The sequence below is a fragment of the Falco peregrinus genome, chromosome 1 (genome assembly GCF_023634155.1).
Source record: "Falco peregrinus isolate bFalPer1 chromosome 1, bFalPer1.pri, whole genome shotgun sequence".
In the NCBI taxonomy this organism is placed as follows: domain Eukaryota; kingdom Metazoa; phylum Chordata; class Aves; order Falconiformes; family Falconidae; genus Falco; species Falco peregrinus.
In genome coordinates this window covers 128126466-128139351 of record NC_073721.1, presented here as the reverse complement: position 1 = coordinate 128139351, position 12886 = coordinate 128126466, and the positions used below count along the sequence as shown (strand labels likewise).

Here is a 12886-nt window from a genome sequence, read left to right as displayed (position 1 = left end):
CAGGCAGGATGGGCTCTGTCACTGTGCCTGGGTGCCAGGCAGGTGTTGCTTGTGCTGGGTGTACACAGCATCTGCATGCTGCTGTGCCGGCTCTGAACATCCCTTGGCTGGGCGGTGTCAAGCCTCTGGGGTTCCCATGCTGGGCTGTTTCTTAAGTGATGGTTTCCAGCTGCTACGTTCTTCCCGCTGCCGTCATCACCATCCCTAATGCCCTGTCGCTGGATGGCCAGCAGAGCTGCAGAGATTAGCAAGGCTGCCTGTGGAGAAGCGGGGGACATGGTGGATGGGTCTGGCAGGTCACTGAGCAAGACCCAGCCTGTTCCCAAACCCTCGGCAACTCCTCAGACTGGAACAGCCAAGTGCCAGCTTCGTGGCTTTGCGATGCCGCCAAATCCAGACCCTCTAGCTGAGCTCTGCAGGAATGACATCCAGAGAAAGCCTCTTCCCTGCTGCTTGCACAGGTGCTCCAGAGCCTGGCAACTTGTGGCAGAACTGGAGGAATCCCTCAGGAAGGCATCCCATCTCTGTTTCACTGGCAGCTGGAGCAGATGAATCTCCAGCGCAGGAGAACGTGCTCTGTGCTACGAGTCTAACAGAAAGTGGCAGATCTTGGGTAAATCTTCTTTCCAGCTCTTCACCCTAGCCCATAAGGGATGAAGAGTTTCCACACTGCTGCCTTCATTTGTCCAACTCTATTTACTGTTCTCATTCATATCAATACCATCTAATACTTTAAAGAAGCATCTGCTTTTACCGTCTCCTGTAGCAGCGAGTGCTGCAGGTTGCTCGCAGGGCATCCGTGCTTCCCCTCCACGCTTGCAGACCTGCGTGCTTGAAGATTCAGGTGCTACCCCTGCTCTCCAGATAGCTTCCCCGAGACAGGCTGCCGGGTTTACCTTGCTGTAGTACTTTATTGCTTGTTGAATTATGAAAGCGCTGCTTGCATCACCTGGCAGGCAGCCACGGCGCTGCCTCTCAGCTGCTCTTTAACTTCTGACTCAAAGGTGGTGACTGCATTAGCCTCTGCTCCTCTACATTTGGAGCCGGGCTGTGTCTGTGGGCTGCGCTGACGTGGCGTGGCCCGAGCAGTGCCGAAAGGCACGTGCTGGGCAGGGGTGCAGGCAGGGTGGACCCCCGAGCCAGCAGGACATGGGGGCTGAGACACTGTGTGTGAGCCCCACGGGCAGGGGGGCTCGGCACCCCCATGCCCTGGTTCCCTGCCAGTGGTGGCAGAGGCACCCCTGTCTCTCCGCACCCTGACACCAACCCGGTGCCTTTGGCACTGCTGCCCCGGTGGGGAGAGCTGGGCTTCGCGAGGCTCCACGGCTGCCTAACAAAGTGCTGGAGCATCGTTAAATGGTCCCTGGGACGGGCACATCTCCCCTGGTACCATTCCACCACTGCAGAAATACAGAGCCATACAGTAATAACACGAGGCCATGGCTATGCTATTCCCCCAATGTGGGTTTTTGTTTGTTTGTTTTTTAAACAAGCTTCTCTTTAGTGCTGTGATTTTTTGCTCCCGGGGGCTGGAGCCCTGCAAATACATCTGGCTCTCTGCAGGGGCTGGGGCTCGGCTGCAGGTGCCTGGTGGCAGCAGGGGACTGGGCTCAGCCAAGGTTTGATTCTCACTTTTGCTGTCAGAAGTGATTTGTCCCCAGGGAGCCCTCCCAGTGTTTGGCTTGGAGCAGCCTGGCCCCTGGCCAGCTCGGTTTTGGCAAGTCAGGAGTGCCCAGGGCTGGCTGGCAGAGCTGCTCCAGTGCCTGGCTAATGGCCCAGGCTGCCCATCGCCATCTCCATCACTCCCAGTGAGCGCTGGGGAGAGGATGGGGAAGGGAACAGGGCCCTTCTCCTTTCAGCCTCGTGCTCGATTGCGCTCCAATGGCCCACGTTGTGTTTATCCATAATTATAATGGGGTGACATGGTTACAGTTTCCAAACCCATATGCAAATGCTTAATAACCCGGGGGAAAGTTTTCCTGCTCATTAAGCGGTTCAGGCAGGAGCTGTTCCACCTCTACCCCTTCCTCTGGTCCTGCGCAAGCCAAGTGTGAGGAAGCATCTCAAAGCCGCAGCCTGGTCCGCTCTCTGCTGGGGACCTGACACTGGAGGGACCACCACCTCCATCCCCTGCATCTTTGGTCAGGCAGATCTGTGCACCTGCACTCTGGAAATCCGGGAAATCCAGGTTATCAGGGGTAAAATTTTCCAATGGAAAATGCATTTTTTTTTTAATCAGGCTACAGGACCAGTGTGTAGCCATAAAGCAAACATTCAGGTGTGAGCGTACTGAAGCAAATTGTTCTGGCTTCTGTCTGTTGACAGTGTCCAGGAAATTCAAATGTATCTCTTTGATTTGACATGTTTTGACTTTTATGTTTTAATTTAATATCCAGGTTATATTTAACTTTTTATTATGGTTCGTATTTGAGAAATGAAATACCTTTTGCCTTACTGCAGCAAAATGCCTGAATGCTTCCCGGCAAAATGCAAAGGCTTGGGTTTTTCCTGAGTCCTGTTCTGTGGGTGATTTTGATTCATTGAGTTCAGTGCAAAACAAAACTTTTCATTTAGGAAACTCGCACAGACCAGATAGTGGAGTTCCTGACAAATTCACAGCTTTTTGGTTGCCTGCACCCTGCAAAGGGGCACCTGAGCCCTGGAGCAGGTTCGGGGGTCTGGGGAAGCCACGTGTGCCCTAGTGGTGTTTAGAGGTGCTGCTGAGATAACACAGAGAAAGATTCATGGCTTTGATCTGACTGCCTGTGGATGGAGGTGCCTTTGGAGGACCGTGTCCTGCACTGGTGTGGGTACGTTGCTGGAGAGGGTGCCTGGGAGGTGGTGGCACATCCCTCTGGTAAGATGCCATGCAAGGCATCCCTTTTCCCTGCCCTGGGGCTGTCAGACCCCTCTGCTCCTGCTGCGACCCTCACAGGACTGGGGGTGCCACAAATCAAAGCCACCTTTGCACCCCCAGCGGACCCACGCTTGAGCAAAAGGAAAGCAGAGCTGCAAGCTGAGCTCGGGGCAACTGAAACGCTGCTGCTGGTGGTGCCTGTTGGCTGCTTGCTTGCGTGTGCATGTGAGCACGTGCGTGTGTTTGTGCACGCATGTAGGGATAAAGCCGCTTGCCAGGCAACTTTTTTAAAAAACAAATGACAGCTTGTTTGTTGCTAGGACTGCAGGGCTGCCTGGCAGAGGCTCCATACCAGAGCTTTGTTTGGAAGATGCTGCCAGCAAATAGCCAAATGCATTTGTATGGTATCAGTCGACAGCATGTTCCTGCCTCCAACTCTGTTAGGGGTGGTGGTGGAAAAAATCACTGATATATGTGTTTCAGCACCAATTATCCAAGCCTCATTTGCTCTAGACTCACAAGACCAAGTCCCATGACATCTATTAATTGCATTAAAAATCTCTCATTATCCTAAATCTCTCATTATCCTAAATCTCCAGGATGGAGAGTTAGAGTTGCTCAGGCCCAGGATTTCGGGAGGGCACGTGCATGTGACAGCATGGGGTGGACGATGCTCCGTGGTCACAGCAGGGCATGCGCAGCCACCGCTGCCAGCAGGGCCTGAGCCCTTTCAGGCTGGCACCAGCGGTGCGTTTCTCCCAAGCCTCTGCCCCCCGTTTATTCATAGCTGGGTTGTACTTTATACGTGGCCGATCCGTCAGGCAGGATGTGACGGTTGGGCTCGGGGTGGCTCAGCGGTGCCGCTCCCCACAGCCCTTGCGGTGTTGGGCAGCGCGATGCGAGCGCTGCTACTGGTGCTCCGCACCACACGCTGCCAAGCACGAGCCGCTTGCCTCCTCTTTGCCAAATACTTATTGTTCCTGCTTTGAACTTCTGCAAAGCGAGGTTTGCCAAGGCTCCAACATGAATCATTAATTAATTCCTGGAGGGTTGGTTTTTTTGTGGGTTTTTTTTGGTGGTGTTTTGCTTTGATAATTGAAAATGGAGAGGGAGGCACCATAGGTGCAGGAGAGCAGAGGTGTGTTCCGAGTCGTTTCACCATCCCTGATCAGGAGGGTGCTGTGGGTGGCCCTCTTGCCCTGCTCCTTGGGCCGGGCTGTAATTGCTGCCAAACGCTGTCAGCATCCAGCCCCCTGCCCTCAGCCTCTGCCCTCATCCTGCCTGCTGGTCTCCGTGCAAGAAAACATACCCACCTCTGGCTGTGAGCACCCTTCTCCCCTTGTCCTCCTCCTCCTGCACCCTGTGGCATAGCAGGGTCTCCTCTGGCCTCTGTGGTGCCAGGGGTGCCCCTTGCCCAGCATCTCGCTCAACGCAGGAGCCCCGAGGCTGAGCAGTGGTGGGGAATTGCTTTGCTTTCTTTGGAAGCGTTGCTCCCTGCGGGGGTCTCTGGCAGTGCTGGTGGAGGCAGAAAGCGCAGCAGGGCACCAAGAAAAGACTTGGAAAGGAAAAGGACAGAAAGATCTCATTAAAAGAGAAAAATACATTTGCATTTATTGGGGCAGCCGTGGGATTGTGGGCAGTAAGGTCTTGCCCGGAGGCTGAAAACCCAACTTCTTGTATGCCACATGCTCCAGCCCCCACCGTCGGGATGGCTCCCGCTGCACTCTCCGCAGCGCCCGCGTTGGACTGGGGACCCCCCGGTGTGTCGGTCTCCTGGTGCTGAGGAGGGGGACCGGCCTCGGCGGCGGGCAGTGGGAGGGCAGGACAGCATGCCCTGTGCCCGCGGCCCAGCGCGTTTACGATAACGCCCAGCACCCTGAGCCTCTGGGAGCTCTTGCCATTTTCACTCTCTTGCTGGTTTAATAACTTGTTCCTTATTGACATTTTTATTCCGAACACAGGGAAAATGCCAGGACAGTAATTGCAGTACATGTAAAGCGAGGCACTCTGCCATATCCTCCAGATTATCTCCTTCCCCCTTGCCCCAGCTCGGAAGGCCCTGGTGGAAACGAGTGGGCTGGAGGGTGGGATACAGGGACCCATGCATGCCGTGGCGGGGTGGGATGTGGGCACCATCCACTCCTCCATGGTGACTCGCAGGGCAGCGGCAGGGCTGGGAGTAACACCAGGTCTAATTGCTGTGCTAACAGCTAGACCCGCTGCCTCCAGGAACACTTACATCTGCAGATAGCTTGTGGTTTCTAATACCATCAGAAATCCCTCTTGCTCTCATGTTTACCAGCATGCAATCACAACCCCTTGATGTCTGCATAACAGCCTTCCATCTCCTGGTTCCCTGCAAAGAGTGACAGAGCTATAACAATCTGGAAAGAGGCAAACAAGAAGCAAAACCCCACTGGAATCCAGGGAAAAATCTGTGTCCTGCAGGATGTAAATACAAAATAGAAATGCTCTTCCCTCCCTCCACCCCCAAAATATTCGATAAGCAGATAATGTAGGAAGAGTGTAAATTTGCAAGGACACAGTAGCCACCTTTTTCATGCAATAAGCCAGAAAATGTTTGCTGCATGAGCAGAGCAGAAGCTGTAATGTAAAATGATAGTGCTGGGGAGCCATCTGCTTATTGACTGAAGTCTGGAGCATGGGCTTTCTGCTACAGTGTCTTACATGGATGTGTGTGCATGCGTGTGTGCCAGGGATGCATACTGAAGGCAGACTGACTGCGTGATCCCTGGTGCCCAGGGGGCCGTTTGCTCGTGCCTGGGCACACGAGCATGTGCAAGCTTGCAGGTAGGGCCGTCCTGTGCAGCACGGCACAGCCCGCTCAGTGGAGGCACCGATGTGCTTTGGCAGCCTGTCCATGCCCTGCGTGCTTGTGCAGCCTCCCTGTCCGCGCTTGGCTCTTTCTCTTGTCATCCTGACACGTTTCTCCTCCAGCCTTCCTCAACCAGCCAAGCCTCTGAGCCCGACCAGTGTTTGTTGTCACCTTCTGTGATCTGATTGTTAACAAGAAAGCGCTGTGGTTTTCCTAAATTGCCCTGTCACTCACAGCGAGTGAGGGACACTATCCGTGCGTGGCGCTGGGGCTGGTGCAGAGCTGCAGGCTCTGGGAGAGCTGCTTTCCCCGGCGTTCGGGTGTTTGTATGGGTGGGCTGCACTTCGCCAGGGCTCCCGATTTAGCTTGGAGAAACCTTGGGGTGTTGTTGGGTTACGCTGGGCCAGGCTGTGGGGTGCTGGCTGGAGAGGAGGGGGGGCTGGTGAGGGCAGGCACAGGGGATACAGGCGGGGGGTCTCCTCCCCTCACCCCCTGCAACTCACAGCCCTGGTTTTCAAAGCAGGGTGGTAGTAAAGCAAACCTGCAGCAAACAAGCAGACCCATAAGCTTTGGGGCTCTTAGGATGACTTTGCAGCAGTGTACGGTGAGAGGGAGATTACAGTGGCACAGCACCGGCGCGTTGGAGGGCTCAGCGCAGACCTTTCATGGATTTGCATCTGATGAGAGCCGCATGCATCCCGGGCTCCTCCCGCTAAAGCCTCTGAGCCACACCAGCACACGGTTGCCTCTAGTTAAGTGGGGGATTATGCATGTATGAATGGCTGGCATTGAACTCCTAAAGTCTTGAAATCAAATTCTGCCCTGCAGAACGGCGGCACCGCTCCTGCTGAGGTCAGGGGGATTTGTGGCTGCTTGTAAGAGAGCCAAATCTGTCTTTTCTTCCCCTGCTGAAGGTTGTGCCACAGTGCCCTCAGCATCTGGCTAATCCAGCTGGTGCCCTTCACCCATAGGCAGACCCCCGCGTCTCCGGGGCCATGCGGAGCCCCGTGCCGGTGTCCCATGTCACACCACAGGAGCAGCAGGGACCCGGGCTGCCGCATGCGTCTGTGCACCCATCAATGCGACAGCCTGGCTGCAAGAAATCAGCCTGCAAGTCTCCGACACAGTGAATTTGGTCTGTAGTGTTGCATGCCTTTGTTTTGATGACAGGAGTGGTGAAATAACACCCATGGGACAGAAGGGATACCAAAATTAGGATATTGCCCTTTGGAATTATTTCACAGTCAATGTAGCCTTCCTGTCCTCCTGGTGATATTTTACCCAGACATTGCTCAAAGGATCACTGTCTTATATTAATCCATTTCTGTTGATGCACCGAATAAAATGCTGTATTCCCCCTAGCACTCCCGCTGTCCGTTTTGTTTCCAAGCGGCAAGCTGCCACCGTCCACGGGCAGCCGTGTTTGTCTGCTGCCATGAATTATGACTGGCAATTGCAGAGCAGGAATGGGGTACGGATCCATTCAGTCTTCGCTCTCTCCCGAGCTGCTGTTGTATTATTGATAACCCAGCACTGAGTGATTATTACTTATATAAATTTATTTTAATTTCTTATGATTGCTGCTGTGATTAAATTATGTGCCAGGTTGTATGTATCCTGGCAGTGATTAGGTGCTACAAGCTGTGGCAGAGTTGACGTACAGGGCCTGGCTTCGTGAGACTGACAGATGAGGCACAGCTGGTTTGCCCCACGCAGGATCTCGGCACGTGCATTGTTTGATCGCAGTTCCGTGGGGCTGGGTCCTGGCCCTGAGCTCAGTGCGCTACAATGGTTTTGGGTGTGCGAACGTGGCGTATTTCCCAGCAGAGCTGTATCCCAGTAGCACATGGCAGGTCCCGATGGGAATTGGCTCGGCTCAGTTGCCGTTGGCAGACCTGCAGGGTTGTCCCCGTGCCCTGGGATTGCGGGGTCCAAGCTGGGCATGGTGAGTGGCTTCGCTTGGGTGGCTGGAACCAAATCCAAACTGTTCTATCGCGGCTTGTTTCCAACCTGTCCGATCTTCCGTAGAATGATGAACTTTGGGCTGGACTTGTAAAGGTATTCAGGCACCTAAAGATAGAGAGAGAAGCTGAGAAAGATTAGGTGTCTCTGCCCTCTCCCTCTGCCCCTTACACACCCATCCGCATTTTAAATGTCTTTCAATATCTGGCTATTGGGGCCAGGTAAAGCTAATTCTATGAGTAATTCTGTTGATTTAGTTACTCCGGTAAACATTGACAGAATCAGCCCCCCCCCCCCCCCTCCGTTACTCAATAAAAAACACTTCCCAGCAGAAAATACAAACAAATCGCTCTTCATATCATAACATTTTAAAATAAAAATATCAATAAGGAGCTAAGTCAAAACTGCATTTTAGATTCAACAGATTATTCAGCAGAAAACGCGAGAACAATGAAGCTCCTCTGAGTATGATAATAAGCACACACAGACGTATTGCTTTTTCAGATCACAAAATCTCAATACCCGAGATCAGTAGAAAACTAAGTAGAAAATGCTTTTTATAGGATTCAAATTCCAATTAAATTAGAGCAGATTATTCAACAAGAAAGCCTACAAAATGAAGTCTCAGTTTATGTATTGGAAAGCAAAATGCAAATATGTTGCTTTCCAGCTCACAGGTTTTCAAACCAAAAGACAAACTTACTTTAAGTAAAAATTATTTCATTCAAATTCTGAGGGAATCGACTCAAGTAACTGATCCTCAACTGAATTATTCAGCTTTTTTATCAACAGACTTATTTCTTCTCTCTTTGTTCTTAATTTGCCTATTCATAAATTCTACCGCTTTGTCAGTCAAAAGAAATACTTTCCAGTAGCTTTGACAAAGCAAAAATTAGCAGGGAAGAGAACTGGCACGTAAATGCTTCACTGCAAAATACTTCCTTGCAACGTAAGATATTTTTCTCTTCCTGGAGCTTTAACACCAGCAGAATCGATGTGATCATCCCAGCTACCCCCCCACCCCCACCCCCCCCACCCCCCATGCAGTGCCCGCCACAGGGCTTCCACCGAGGCTTTGGGATCCCCAAAGGGGTTTTGGGGCTTTCTGAGGTCCCCAGGCTGGCTCTGCGGTGGCTGGTTTGCACACAGGGTCCACGCTGGTTTGGGTGGGGGGTCCCGGTGCCACCGCTCCACCCGGGGTCCCCACTGGCACCTGCAGGGGAGCAGCTTGGCTTTTAGCAATGCTGCTTCGTGCTGGAAGGTGCAGCAGGGCAGAGGGACGTGCTCTCGGGGGCAGCTCTGCGCCTCCCTTTCCTCTGCTCCTGCACAGCGGTGCCTTCCCCAGCCCGCGTCGCCTGGCTCTGACTGGGAGCCACTGGATCTCATTAAGGGAGCTTGTGTGGGTCGTGGGTGTTTCCAGGGGAAATACCGGTGATCATAAATCTTTCCTTTTGATCTCCAAACATCAGTCTCTGCTGATCTAAAGATGACTCAAAGGTTACAGTAAGAGTTTGAGTCAGAGAGGTAGAACCAGATGAAAATCTTAGTTCTGTAATTCTATTAGGCATCGGGAAATATTTTAACAGGGGGCTTAAATATATCTTTAAACACAGAACTTAAAAAGAAGGAAGGGATTTGTTCAACTGACACACCGGAGGAATTGTAGGACCTTAGAAACAATTTGTAAAGCCTCATTAAATAGGAGAAGGCTCTGTGAACCCGTCCAGCTTTCCCAAAGAACTTTGAACCTTCCTCCTCCGCCGGTCTGCAGCCGCTTGCCGCCGTAACCTGCCTACAGGCACCGCAAGCCACCCAGCTGCATCTTGGGACCCTGGGAGCGTGATGTGGGGTGGTGAACGCAGTCAGGGTTGGGGTCCCTCCTTGTCATCGCTTCTGATTTTCCCGGTTTCTCCAGGCGCTAGGCGGGCCATGAGGCTGGTGTTAGTGGAAGGAGTGGAAAGGGCAGTGGATGCCTGGGGTTTGGGGTGGGATGTTGGGGGTGAGATGTGGTCATCTTTCTGCTCTGGAATTGTTACCTCGTGTCTCTGTTGCAAAATGTCTTCTTGTCCTCATCTCCTTGGTTTGAGACGCCAAAGAGAAACTGTGACGCTGTTGCCGTTTTCCCTTCCCTGGAGAGCAGGCTGGGGAGGACCCAGAGGGGCTGCAGGGGGTGGCGGTGGCTGCCAGAGAAGCACTAACAGGGGGTGACAGCTTGGACTCGCCATCCTGACGCCCTGCCATGGCGTGCTGTGGTCGGGGCACGCTCTGTAGGCTGCTCATGGGGAGATGTCACCCAGGCCTGGCCGGCCCCACCGCTCAGCATGCTGCACAGTTTTGCCTCCTGGGATGTGAGAGGGACGCTGGAGATTTTGGCAGCACCCCAGAGAGCAGCTGGGGGGTTTTGGCACCCGGGAGGCTATTGAAGATGGCTTATGTGTTTGAGAGCCACTTGGATACATCCGTGCTGAGAAGGGAAGGTGCCTCCACCTTTCTTCTCCATCGTTTCTTGTGTGGGGGTGAGGGTTCCTCACCCTTTGGTGCTCCAGCTGCGAGTGAGACTCCCTGTGCAAGGAGCCTTGGGAATGTCACCCCTTGGGCACAGCTCCAGGCCTCTCCTAGCAGTTTCCCAGCCTTGTGACGATGTTTTCCAGTGGGCTGGCAAGGCGACCTTGCCCTGCTGTGCCGTGGGGACCTCAGGGTGTGTGGTGGGGAACAGAGCCAGCGGTGATGCTTCTCTCATGGCGCAAGCAGACCTTGCAGTCACTGCTGCTGTGTAACACTGTCTTTGTGCTGCCCAAGGCTTGTTCTGTCTGGTGGCAGAGCTGCACGGGAGCATCCAAGACTAACAAATTCCCTGGGGAGAAGAATGTGGATTTGGGGGAGAAAGGCTCTCATCACCCTCCTTCCAGGTGTTAATGGCCAGCTGACATGGGGAGGTTGGCAGCAGAATGAAACCCCAACCTATATCCTTTTCCCGGCGTGAGCTGTGCTTTCTGCCTGGGGGGGGAACTGTCACAGGTGCCACCGGGCAGAGGGGCTGAGGTCCCCCCGGTGTGTGGCTCAGCGATGCTTTGTCAGACCCTCAGAGCCGACTGAGCCAGTGGCTTTTAGGTCCTGCCTTGGACACAGCAAGGACGCAACTCAACTTTTGCTGGAAGGGAGGGACAAAGCACAGGGCAGGGGCTGCCCATGCTCTGGGGGAGCTGGGCAGGCAGAGACAGAGAGGGAGGGAGAAGAAAAGGGAGGGGAGATAAACAGAGAGGGATGCAGGGTGGCAGAGGGCTGTTCCCTCCATCTCATTTCCCATTAAGGTGATTTGAAGAGCCCACAGTTTCCCCTCCTTGTAAACGGTAACAGCTTTCTGCAGAGCTCTCTGCTCTACCAGGAGGGAATGAGAAAGCAATGTCAAATACATGTTTGAAATGTCAACAGAAGGGCCCTGCAAGATTGACTGCAGTCTCGTGAAATATTTAATTCTTTCTCTCCTTATGAAGAGAGACGTTATTCTGGATGAAAGATTTATGCAGGGGGAGGAGGGCAAGGAAGGAGGGAAGAGAGAGGGGGAAGGAGCGTGCTGGGGGAAGGAGAGGACCGGCTGGCTCCCCCTCTCACTGCTACCCCTAACGGGGTGCCCGTTCGATCTGCCTGCCTATTACTCATTGCTGGAAATGTTGGATGTTGCTTCATTATCTCAGCCTCATTTATTCCTATCAGCATCTTTTCCCTTTCTGCTGCCTTTATCTTCGCCCAGATGTCTATCGCAAAGTGCATGCCCACCTGCACACCAGCCGCGGAGCCCCAGACTGCCCTGGCACAGCCACCCCAAAGCGCAGGTACCAGGTGCTGGGGACACGAGTGACAACGCGGGGCCCTGGGTGGCACATCCGCGGAGAAGCTGTCAATGCCAGATGGTGGCAGAGGGGTGTCCTATTGATCGGGATGCCCTTTTTCCAGGCCTGCAGGTTTTATGCTGCCCGATGGAGAAGTCTTGCTTTCCCATGTCGGGTGCCAGTGTGTGATGCTGCAGATCTGGGGGGACACAAGCGCAGCCCGCGGGGCTGAGGGGGACGAGGAGGGCAGAGGAAGCATTCCCCTCATCCACTCCCTGCCTAGCACTGTCACCTGCTCTGTGCCCAAAGGCTTGCTGCCTGTTCACCTCCTTGGGGTTCGTTCATTGCACGGAGCCCGTGAACAGCCAGACAGAGGGATCCCGTCCCCTTGGCAGCTTGCGCTGTAACCTGCCTCCTGCCCTGTGTGCCACCAGCTCCCTACGGTGGTGGCTGAGCCGATGGGTCTTCCTGGCTCGCCCCGGGTGGCAGGGCTGGCACCGGGACGGGGAGTGCGGTGGGTGGCTGCGGCCGTGCTCACCCGGAACCTCCCGGGCAGTGGAGCTTAGCGGAGGCCGCTGGCATCTGTTGTAATGTCAATAACCCAGCTGAGGTCGTGTTAGTGAGACCAGCGGCGGAGAAAGCATCTCCCTGCCCCTGCAGTTCTTCAGATAGAAAAGAAACCAGTTCCCACCAGCAACAGGAACAGAGATGTAAAATTCCAACAGCAGTAAAAAAAAAAATATCTCAAAAAAACCCCCAGCCCTTTTGATTGCACTGAATAGGGTTTTTTTAAAAATAATTTCAAAACATTTTGATAGTTGCTTTTCATTTCTAGTTCTTTTTGCAAAACTATAAATTACCTTAGATTTATTAACCTAAAAAATGATTTTCTTTCATTTCAAATGTGTCAAAAATGGGACATTTTGACCTTCTGAGCCTTTTTCCAGAATTTTTGTGAAATGGGTAATTTGTCACAATTGATCCTTTTTTGGGAGGCTTTGAATTTCAACAAACTGGTATTTACTGATGAAAACACATTTGGTTGACAAATTCCCAAAGCAGCTCTATTCAGGCAGTGGCTGTGATTTCGGGTTTCCAGAGCAGAGCGGAGAAAAGTTTTGGTGTGTGATTAGGGGCTTTCGCACCCCGGGTGGGGACACGTCCTGAGAGCGGGTGCATCTCGGGCAGCTGCAGCCCTCTGCGCCCACCTAGCGCAGGTCCAAGGCAGAGACCTGGAGCTGAAAAGGGCAGTAGTGTCCCCTCTGGAGTCCCCTGGGCCACCCGTGTCCCCCCCGTGCTCTGCGTAGCTGGCTCCGTGCAGGGCAGAGCAGCTGAGAAACCTGTGGCTCCCCTGGCACCTCCCGCTGAAACCACACGCGCTGGCATCATGGCATCCAAGCT

At 53.5% G+C, this 12886-nt stretch overlaps 1 protein-coding gene across 2 annotated transcripts in view; it reads left to right on the top strand.

The window, feature by feature from the left end:
* Positions 1-12886, top strand: part of LINGO1 (leucine rich repeat and Ig domain containing 1) — a 169656-nt gene that overhangs the window by 71065 nt on the left and 85705 nt on the right. The gene's annotated exons all lie outside the window — the stretch shown is intronic.